This window comes from Aegilops tauschii, chromosome 6 (assembly GCF_002575655.3).
Source record: "Aegilops tauschii subsp. strangulata cultivar AL8/78 chromosome 6, Aet v6.0, whole genome shotgun sequence".
NCBI lineage: Eukaryota > Viridiplantae > Streptophyta > Magnoliopsida > Poales > Poaceae > Aegilops > Aegilops tauschii.
This window is the reverse complement of record NC_053040.3, coordinates 383,366,792-383,378,322: the sequence shown is the minus strand read 5'-3', so window position 1 is coordinate 383,378,322 and position 11,531 is coordinate 383,366,792. Positions and strand designations below refer to the sequence as shown.

General features: G+C 44.8%; 1 long non-coding RNA gene across 1 annotated transcript; it reads left to right on the top strand.

Annotated features, from left to right (window-relative positions):
- The first annotated feature begins 7,371 nt into the window (after positions 1 to 7,371).
- LOC141025997 (uncharacterized) lies at positions 7,372 to 10,863 on the top strand. The gene is made up of 3 exons (XR_012187960.1): positions 7,372 to 7,697; positions 9,253 to 9,341; positions 10,570 to 10,863. It is a non-coding gene; the product is annotated as an uncharacterized lncRNA (long non-coding RNA).
- The last annotated feature ends 668 nt before the right edge of the window (positions 10,864 to 11,531 follow it).

Here is an 11,531-nt window from a genome sequence, read left to right as displayed (position 1 = left end):
CACCAGCCAAATATGCATGTAGTGATAGCATTTATTCTGTTCATTACTCTATGTGTTACATTGCCAGCATATTCCATGTGCTGACCCGTTTCGGGCTGCAACGTTCATGTTGCAGACTGTTCCGACGACGAGTAAGGTGCCCTAGGTCGTTGTCTTTCACTCAGTGATGCTGTTGGAGTTGATGGACTCACTTTATCTTCCAAGCCTTCCGCTGTTGTCGATTTTAGATGGCCTTAAGCCATATTTATTGTAATAAGTTCTCTTTTGAGACATTCGATGTAATAAGTGTGGGATTGCTACTCTGTTATAAATCCTCAAGTACTGTGCGTGCCAGCATTACCGATCCAGGGATGACACTGATGCACAGAGGTCAGACTGTTTGAGGTCTGGTCGCTACAGTTTGGAAGTCACCTGAAGACTTACCATGAGTGATTGGGCGAGGTCTGTGTGACCTTAGCTCAAGGAGAATACGGTGAGGACTGTGTGTCCTCAGGTTTAAATACCTAGCCGCTCCAACCAGACGTACAACTGTCACATCAGTTGGAACTGGTCTACCAAATCATTGTCTTCACCAAGATAACTGGTTCTATTTCCTCAACCCTTTCATTTCCTCATTACTGTGTTGTGTACTTGATCACTTCTGTTTGAAGACTTTGACTGAAGACATTCTCAATTTCCTCAGTTCACTTTCTTCAGTCAGTTCATCTTTAGCCTGCTCATCCCGTGTTTACGCTTTCTGTACTTTGTGCTTGTTTTCATTTCATCAAGATGACTATGCTTCTGTTCTGTCATGCTTGCATCTGAGTACTTATTCCGCTGCTAGTCGTTCGTGACTTAGGAATTTCCTCGCCCTGAAATTCCTTACTGACGAATCTGTAAAAATCGCCTATTCACCCCCTCTAGTCGACTTAACGCACTTTTAATTGGTATCAGAGCGAGGTACTCCCTTGTTCTATGTGATTTTGGTTAAACGCCTGGAGTTTTAGTTATGTCGACCGCAGGTATGAGCAAGGTCTCTGCTAGGTGTCCTACCTTCGATGGGACGGACTACCCCTACTAGAAGAATAAGACGCGAATGCATCTTGAGGCAATTGACAACGATCTTTGGTACGTTGTGAAAACTGGCGTTCCCTCTGTCACTCCTACCATCAACGCTGCTGACGTGAAGAGATTCAAGCAACTCGATTCACAAGCGAAGTGAAGAAAATATGCCCTAGAGGCAATAATAAAGTTATTATTTATTTCCTTATTCCATGATAAATGTTTATTATTCATGCTGAATTGTATTAACCGGAAACATAATACATGTGTGAGTACATAGACAAACAGAGTGTCACTAGTATGCCTCTACTTGACTAGCTCGTTGATCGAAGATGGTTATGTTTCCTAGCCATAGACATGAGTTGTCATTTGATTAACGGGGTCACATCATTAGGAGAATAATGTGATTGACTTGACCCATTCCGTTAGCTTAGCACATGATCGTTTAGTATTCTGCTATTGCTTTCTTCATGACTTATACATGTTCCTATGACTATGAGATTATGCAACTCCCGTTTACCGGAGGAACACTTTGTGTGCTACCAAACGTCACAACATAACTGGGTGATTATAAAGGTGCTCTACAGGTGTCTCCGAAGGTACTTGTTGGGTTGGCGTATTTCGAGATTAGGATTTGTCACTCCGATTGTCGGAGAGGTATCTCTGGGCCCTCTCGGTAATGCACATCACTTAAGCCTTGCAAGCATTGCAACTAATGAGTTTGTTGCGGGATGATGTATTACGGAACGAGTAAAGAGACTTGCCGGTAATGAGATTGAACTAGGTATTGAGATACCAACGATCGAATCTCGGGCAAGTAACATACCGATGACAAAGGGAACACCGTATGTTGTTATGCGGTCTGACCGATAAAGATCTTCGTAGAATATGTGGGAGCCAATATGAGCATCCAGGTTCCGTTATTGGTTATTGACCGGAGACGTGTCTCGGTCATGTCTACATAGTTCTCGAACCCGTAGGGTCCGCACGCTTAAAGTTTCGATGACAGTTATATTATGAGTTTATATGTTTTGATGTACCGAAGGTTGTTCGGAGTCCCGGATGTGATCATGGACATGACGAGGAGTCTCGAAATGGTCGAGACATGAAGATTGATATATTGGAAGCCTATGTTTGGATATCGGAAGTGTTCCGGGTGAAATCGGAATTTTACCGGAGTAACGGGAGGTTACCGGAACCCCCTGGGGGCTTAATGGGTCATAGTGGGCCTTAGTGGAAGAGAGGAGAGGCGCCCAGGGCAGGGCCGCGCGCCCCTCCCCCCTAGTCCGAATAGGACAAGGAGAGGGGTGCGTCGCCCCCCTTTCCTTCCCCTCTCCCTCCTCTTTCCCGCTCGACTCCTAGTCCAACAAGGAAAAGGGAGGGAGTCTTACTCCCGGTGGGAGTAGGACTCCTCCTGGCGCGCCCCTTCTGGCCGGCCGCACCTCTCCCCCTTGCTCCTTTATATACGGGGGCAGGGGGCACCCTAGAGACACAACAATTGATCGTTTGATCTTTTAGCCGTGTGCGGTGCCCCCCTCCACCATAGTCCACCTCGATAATACTGTAGCGGTGCTTAGGAGAAGCCCTGCGTCGGTAGAACATCATCATCGTCACCACGCCATCGTGCTGACGGAACTCTCCCTCAAAGATCGGCTGGATCGGAGTTCGAGGGACGTCATCGAGTTGAACGTGTGCTGAACTCGGAGGTGCCGTGCGTTCGGTACTTGATCGGTCGGATCGTGAAGACGTACGACTACATCAACCGCGTTGTGCTAACGCTTCCGCTTTCGGTCTACGAGGGTACATGGACAACACTCTCCCCTCTCGTTGCTATGCATCACCATGATCTTGCGTGTGCGTAGGTAAATTTTTGAAATTACTATGTTCCCCAACAGTGGTATCAGAGCCTGGTTTTATGCGTAGATGTCATATGCACGAGTAGAACACAAGTGAGTTGTGGGCGATATAAGTCATACTGCTTACCAGCATGTCACACTTTGGTTCGGCGGTATTGTTGGATGAAGCGGCCCGGACCGACATTACGCGTACGCTTACGCGAGACTGGTTTTACCGCCGTGCTTTGCACACAGGTGACTAGCGGGTGTCAGTTTCTCCAAAATTTAGTTGAATCGAGAGTGGCTACGCCCGGTTCTTGAGAAGGTTAAAACAACACTAACTTGATGAACTATCGTTGTGGTTTTGATGCGTAGGTAAGAACGATTCTTGCTCAGCCCGTAGCAGCCACGTAAAACTTGCAACAACAAAGTAGAGGACGTCTAACTTGTTTTTGCAGGGCATGTTGTGATGTGATATGGTCAAGACGTGATGAGATATAAGTTGTTGTATGAGATGATCATGTTTTGTTGAAGTTATTGGCAACTGGCAAAAGCCTTATGGTTGTCTCTTTATTGCATAAGATGCAAGCGCCAAATAATTAATTGCTTTACTTTATCGCTATGCGACAGCAATAGTTGCAAGAGCAATAGTTGGCGAGACGACCATGTGACGACACATTGATATAGATCAAGATGATGGAGATCATGGTGTCATGCCGGTGACGATGCAGATCATGACGATGCTTTGGAGATGGAGATCAAAGGCACACGATGATGATGGCCATATCATGTCACATATTATGATTGCATTTGATGTTTATCTTTTATACATCTTATTTTGCTTAGTTCGGCGGTAGCTTTATAAGATGATCTCTCACTAAATTTCAAGGTATAAGTGTTCTCCCTGAGTATGCACTGTTGCGAAAGTTCTTCGTGCTAAGACACCACGTGATGATCGGGTGTGATAGGCTCTACGTTCAAATACAACGAGTGCAAAACAGTTGCACACGCAGAATACTCAGGTTAAACTTGACGAGCCTAGCATATAACCGATATGGCCTCGGAACACTGAGACCGAAAGGTCAAGCGTGAATCATATAGTAGATATGATCAACATAGTGATGTTCACCATTGAAACTACTCCATCTCACGTGATGATCGGACATGGTTTAGTTGATATGGATCACGTGATCACTTAGAAGATTAGAGGGATGTCTATCTAAGTGGGAGTTCTTAAGTAATATGATTAATTGAACTTAAATTTATCATGAACTTAGTCCTGATAGTATTTTGCAAATTATGTTGTAGATCAATAGCTCGCGTTGTTACTTCCCTATGTTTATTTTGATATGTTCCTAGAGAAAAATTATGTTGAAAGATGTTAGTAGCAATGATGCGGATTGGATCCGTGATCTGAGGATTATCCTCATTGCTGCACAGAAGAATTATGTACTTGATGCACCGCTAGGTGACAGACCTATTGCAGGAGCAGATGCAGACGTTATGAACGTTTGGCTAGCTCAATATAATGACTACTTGATAGTTTAGTGCACCATGCTTAACGGCTTAGAATCGGGACTTCAAAAATGTTTTGAACGTCATGGACCATATGAGATGTTCCAGGAGTTGAAGTTAATATTTCAAGCAAATACCCGAGTTGAGAGATATGAAGTCTCCAACAAGTTCTATAGCTAAAAGATGGAGGAGAATAGCTCAAGCAGTGAGCATGTGCTCAGATTGTCTGGGTACTACAATCGCTTGAATCAAGTGGAAGTTAATCTTCCAGATAAAATAGTGATTGACAGAATTCTCTAGTCACCATCACCAAGTTAGTAGAACTTCGTGATGAACTATAGTATGCAAGGGATGATGAAAGTAATTCCCGAGCTCTTCGCGATGCTGAAATCGACGAAGGTAGAAATCAAGAAAGAGCATCAAGTGTTGATGGTTAACAAGACCACTAGTTTCAAGAAAAGGGCAAAAGGATAGAAGGGGAACTTCAAGAAGAACGGCAAGCAAGTTGCTGCTCAAGTGAAGAAGCCCAAGTCTGGACCTAAGCCTGAGACTAAGTGCTTCTACTGCAAAGGGACTGGTCACTGGAAGCGGAACAGCCCCAAGTATTTGGTGGATAAGAAGGATGGCAAAGTGAACAAAGGTATATTTGATATACAGATTATTGATGCGTATTTTACTAGTGTTCGTAGCAACCCCTCTGTATTTGATACTGGTTCAGTTGCTAAAGAGTAGTAACTCGAAACGGGAGTTGCATAATGAACAGAAACTAGTTAAGGATGAAGTGATGATGTGTATTGGAAGTGGTTCCAAGATTGATATGATCATCATCGCACACTCCCTATACTTTCGGGATTAGTGTTGAACCTAAATAAGTGTTATTTGGTGTTTGCGTTGAGCATGAATATGATTTGATCATGTTTATTGCAATACGGTTATTCATTTAAGTTAGAGAATAATTGTTGTTCTGTTTACATGAATAAAACCTTATATGGTTACACACCCAATGAAAATGGTTCGTTGGATCTCGGTCATAGTGATACACATATTCGTAACATTGAAGCCAAAAGATGCAAAGTTAATAATGATAGTGCAACTTATTTGTGGCACTGCCGTTTAGGTCATATTGGTGTAAAGCGCATGAAAAAACTCCATGCTGATGGGCTTTTGAAATCACTTGATTATGAATCACTTGATGCTTGCGAACCATGCCTTATGGGCAAGACGACTAAGAGTCCGTTCTCCAGAACAATGGAGCGAGCAACTGACTTATTGGAAATAATACGTACTGATGTATGCGATCCGATGAGTGTTGAGGCTCGCGGCGGGTATCGTTATTTTCTGACCTTCACTGATGATTTGAGCAGATATGGGTATATCTACTTGATGAAACATAAGTCTGAAACATTTGAAAAGTTCAAAAAAATTCAGAGTGAAGTGGAAAATCATCGTGACAAGAAAATAAGGTTTCTACGATCTGATCGCGGAGACAAATATTTGAGTTACGAGTTTGGTCTTCAATTAAAACAATGTGGAATAGTTTCACAAATTCGTGCCACCTGGAACACCACAACATAATGGTGTGTCCGAACGTCATAACCGTACTTTATTGGATATAGTGCAATCTATGATGTTTCTTACCGATTTACCACTGTAGTTTTGGGGTTATGCATTAGAGACAGCTGCATTCACGTAAAAAAAAGGCACCATCTAAATCCGTTTGAGACGACACCGTATGAACTGTGGTTTGGCAAGAAACCAAAGTTGTCATTTCTTAAAGTTTGGGGTTGCGATGCTTATAAGAAAAAGTTTCATCCTGATAAGCTCAAACCCAAATCGGAGAAATGTGTCTTCATAGGATACTCAAAGGAGACAATTGGGTACACCTTCTATCACAGATCCGAAGGCAAGATATTCATTGCTGAGAATGGATCCTTTCTAGAGAAGGAGTTTCTCTCGAAAGAAGTGAGTGGGAGAAAAGTAGAACTTGATGAGGTAACTGTACCTGCTCTGTAACGCCCCGAGTCCGACGCTTCAGTTGCCCTTCCATTTATTTTAGTTGTTGACGTGTGTTTATTATGGTTTTGCATTATCATAATTGTTTTGCATATTTCTTTTCCCTATGCTGTTGCCATGATCGTGATGAGTGCCATTGTCGTTTTGCTTCTTGCTTCATGTTCATCTTTTATTATATTGCATTGCACCATCCTTGCCTTGTTATATGCTTCATGATGTGATCTTGCCTTTGTCATTTATGTTGCATTTGCATCATGATCATCATTGTAGTGTGCATATTTTTCGTGTGTATATTTGTGGTGGGCTTGTTACATTTGTGAACTCCTTCTCCTCATCTTCTTTGCTGTTCCATCTTGCCCTTCCATCTAAACCATCATCAAGTGCAACACCCCATGACTAGCTTCTTCCTTTCAATTCTCACACATTTATTGCAAGTGGCATTTTCCTGTCCCAGTAAAATGTTCACTTATTTTCTGTAAATCTTACACCATGCCTACACCCTCTCTGCCAAATTTCAGATCCTTTGGAGTTGTTTTGGTAGGGTTCAAAAATGGCTCAAGTTTGAATTAATTTCAAACTTGAATTATTTTTCTACCTCTAACAATGCCCAAGGCAATTTATTCAAATTCTGCACAAATTCTGGACCCCAGGGATATACTCATATCTCTCTCAACCTTCTTCATTGTACTTGTGCTATTCTGTCTTGTTTTCTGTTTGAGGAAAAGAGAAGAAGGAAAGCAGCAGTAGCAACATTGTAGCCCAGCACCAGCACCAGCAGCCCATCTCCCCAGCCCACCTGCACTCACCTTTCAGCCCAGCCAAGCCTACATGCGCCGATCCCTCCTGTTCTTCTCCTACCTCCTGTACGGCAGGCCATCAGGAGGCTCCACGTCGACGCTTCGGCTGATTTGACGGCCGGTAGCTTCCCTACCCTCCTATAAAACTTCTCCAAACCCTACCCTAGCCTCTCCTCTTTCTCCATTTCCCCCTCTCCCTGCCGCCGCCACCAGGTTGGTCGCCCACCATAGCCGTCGCCATGGACGAGGAGAGCTTAAGCTCGTCCCCGGCCTGAACACCTCCGTCGTCTGCGTTGCTGCCACGGGGAGAGAACCCCAACCCTCTTCGTCGTCTTCCTCACCCTCGCACGCGACCACGAGGACCCCGAAGGCTTCTTCCTCGTCGTATGCTTCTCTGCTTCCTCTTCTTCACGGAACCGACGGCATCTTCGTCAGCACGCTCCTCCTCCGTCCCCGGTCAGCCTCGACCTTGTACGACTCCAGAAACACCCTCACGGTGAATCTCTGCTCCTCCCCATCTCTCTCTCTCTCCAGTCCCGTTGTCCGCATGTCCGTCGATCCGCGCAAGCCCGAGGCCGTCCGCCATGGCCGACCAGGGGAGCGAGTTTAAGCTCGTGCCTTGCCTCTTCCGCACTGCATCCACACATGCCTCCTTCCGCAGCTCTCCGCACGAACACGCGCACCCTAGCATGTTTCCGCACGCCCGCTGCTGTAGCGCTTGCCTCGCCATGCATCGCCGCCATGGACGCAAGCTCCTGCTCCCACACATGCCGCTGGCTTCGTTGCTTTGCTGCACCTTCGCTGCACACCTCCACGCACACGCATCAACACCCGCGCACGGCCGCGCTCGATTGTGACTTGTGGCTTCGTGAGCCCGTGGCCCTGCTTCGTCTTGCCGCCACCATGTCCGAGGCGACCTCGAGCTCGTCCTCGAGTCTTCCCGCGCACCCGAGCCTTCTACATGGTCTCACCTCACAGCGCACCAACGTCCCTGTTCCGCACGCCCGCCGGTGCTCTACAGCCTCTGTAGTCGCCGTCTTGATCGAGTTCGCCGCCGGCAAAGATTCCTGTGCGCTCATGGAAGGTCAAGGCTTGGCCTTTGAATCCATTCAAATGGTGTCGTGCTCCTTCTCTTGCAAGATCACAGCACTAGCTCAGCTGGTTAGCCACACGCGCTCGCATACGGGAGGTCCTGGGTTCGAGTCCCAGGCGTCCCAAATTTTTGCTCTGTTTTCCCTTTACTGTTGCACACACACTCAGCGCTCACTCGGGCCTCATTCGCTCCCGGGCCGCTGCACTGCGCTGCAATCCGGCCCGTGCATGTTTTTTTCCCACTCTGTGATTTTGGCATATTTCCAATGCATGCATATTTTCAGAAATGCCATTAATTTGCTTTGCTCATATCCAAATATCCATGCATCATAATAAAGCATGTAATATATGTAAAATGCTTAGGATTTCATGTGCTTTCATAATATGCAACTTTCACCCATGTCAAAATGTTTAAACTTGCTGTTTGCATTAATTTGCATAAATGATTTGTTAAAAAGGTTTATTTCATAACTAAATAACCGTAGCTCCGAATTTAATAAATTATATATGTAACTTGTCTAGAAAAATGCATAGATTAACTTGCTGCACTTTATTTTGCTGTTTAACAACATTAAAATTGTGTATAGGGCAGAACAGTACCAAATTCAAAATATGCATATGAGGATTTTCCGGGATTGTTGTTTATTGTTCTGGCCTCATTTAAACTTGCCTAGATAGGTAGTTTTATTATGCTTCACCCCTTGCCATGTTTAATAACATTTAAATTGTTGGATTCATAAACGAGAGTGAACTAGATACTTGAATGTGGGGTTTCGTCGAATATGCAACTCGTTGCATATTGAGCTCCACTTAACTTGTAGTATTGTTTGTTGCACTTTACCATGCCATGCCTCTTTAAACCGGACATGCATCATGTTTGATTGTGCATCATGCCATGTTTATGTGATGGTTGTTTACTATGTTGTTTGCTTCTTTCCGGTATTGCTTCTTCTTGATAGTTCCGGTAACGTTGCGATTGTGAGGATCCGTTCGACTACGTTGGTTCATCTACTTCATGGATTCGGTCTTCTTCCTAGCGGGATTTCAGGTAAGATGACCGTCACCTTGGATCTCATTACTATCATTGCTATGCTAGTTGCCTCGATGCTATCGCTATGCCGGGTTACCTACCACTTGCTTATCAAGCCTCCCAAATTGCCATGAACCTCTAACCTTTGTCACCCTTCCTAGCAAACCGTTGTTTGGCTATGTTACCGCTTTTGCTCAGCCCCTCTTATAGCGTTGCTAATTGCAGGTGAAGATGAAGATTGCTCCATGTTGGATTATGTTTATGTTGGGATATCACAATATCTCTTATATTATTAATGCATCTATATATTTGGTAAAGGGTGGAAGGCTCGGCCTTATGCCTGGTGTTTTGTTCCACTCTTGCCGCCCTAGTTTCCGTCATATCGGTATTATGTTCCCGGATTTTGCGTCCCTAACGCGGTTGGGTGTTATGGGAACCCCTTGACAGTTCGCCTTGAATAAAACTCCTCCAGCAAGGCCCAACATTGGTTTTACCATTTGCCTACTTACCACCTATATCTTTCCCTTGGTCATCTTTATTCAAGCCCCCCGGGCCAATGCTTCTCTAAGTGTTGGTCCGAACTAGAGCCCCTTGCAGCGCCACCTCGGGGAAACTCGAGGCCTGGTTTTAGTTGTACGGACTGCTCATCCGGTCGTGGTTTGAGACGAGATACGCGCGGCTACTATCAGGGTGTCTGCACGCCGGGAGGTCTTGCTGGTCTTGTTTTACCATAGTCGAAATGTCTTGTAACCGGGATTCCGAGACTGATCGGGTCTTCCCGGGAGAAGGAATATCCTTCGTTGATCGTGAGAGCTTATCATGGGCTAAGTTGGGACACCCCTGCAGGGTTTGAACTTTCGAAAGCCGTGCCCGCGGTTATGTGGCAGATGGGAATTTGTTAATATCCGGTTGTAGTAAACTTGAAGTAAACTCTTCTAAAATACACCAACCGCGTGCGTAACCATGACTGTCTCTTTTTGGGGTTGTTCGAGAGGAGAACACGGTTTTTGGGTTATGTTTGACGTAAGTAGGAGTTCAGGATCACTTCTTGATCATTACTAGTTGACGACCGCTTGCGTAGCTCCTCTTCTCGCTCTTGTTTCGTAAGTTAGCCACCATACTTTGCTTAGCCGCTGCTACAACCTCACCACTTTACCCCTTCCTTACCTTTAAGCTTTGCTAGTCTTGATACCCATGGTAATGGGATTGCTGAGTCCTCGTGGCTCACAGATTACTACACCAACAGTTGCAGGTTCAGGTTATGCGATGATCATGACGCGAGAGCGATGTTTACTTGTTTTGGAGTTCTTCTTCTGCTTCTTCGATCAGGGGATAGGTTCCAGGTCGGCAGCCTGGGCTAGCAGGGTGGATATTGTTTGAGTTTCTGTTTATGTTTCATCCGTAGTCGGATGTTGTTCTCATGTATGTTGTTGTATTCTTGGGGCATTTATGCCTTTTGTATGTATCCCCAACTATTATGTAATGGTACGATGTAATGATATCCACCTTGCAAAAGCGTCTTCAAGATGCGCTTCTATCCTTGGTGGAACCTTCGATTTCCTTTAGGATAGGGTCGCATCTTGGGCGTGACATGCTCCCTTATTGGAAAGTAGTTCATCACAGAAACCGGTTCCTGTGACACCTACACCAATTAGTGAGGAAGTTAATGATGATGATCATGAAACTTCAGATCATGTTGTTACTAAACCTCATAGGTCAACCAGAGTAAGATCCGCACCAGAGTGGTACGGTAATCCTGTTCTGGAGGTTATGTTACTAGACCATGACGAACCTACGAACTATGAAGAAGCGATGGTGAGCCCAGATTCCGCGAAATGGCTTGAGGCCATGAAATCTGAGAGAGGATCCATGTACGAAAACAAAGTATGGACTTTGGTTGACTTACCCGATGATCGGCAAGCAATTGAGAATAAATGGATCTTCAAGAAGAAGACTGACGCTGACGGTAATGTTACTGTTTACAAAGCTAGAATTGTCGCAAAAAGGTTTTCGACAAGTTCAAGGTGTTGACTACGATGAGAGTTTCTCACTTGTATCTATGCTTAAGTCTGTCGGAATCATGTTAGCGATTGCTGCATTTTATGAAATCTGGCAAATGGATAAACAAAACTGCATTCCTTAATGGATTTATTAAAGAAGAGTTGTATACGATGCAACCAGAAGGTTTTGTCAATCTTAAAGGTGCTA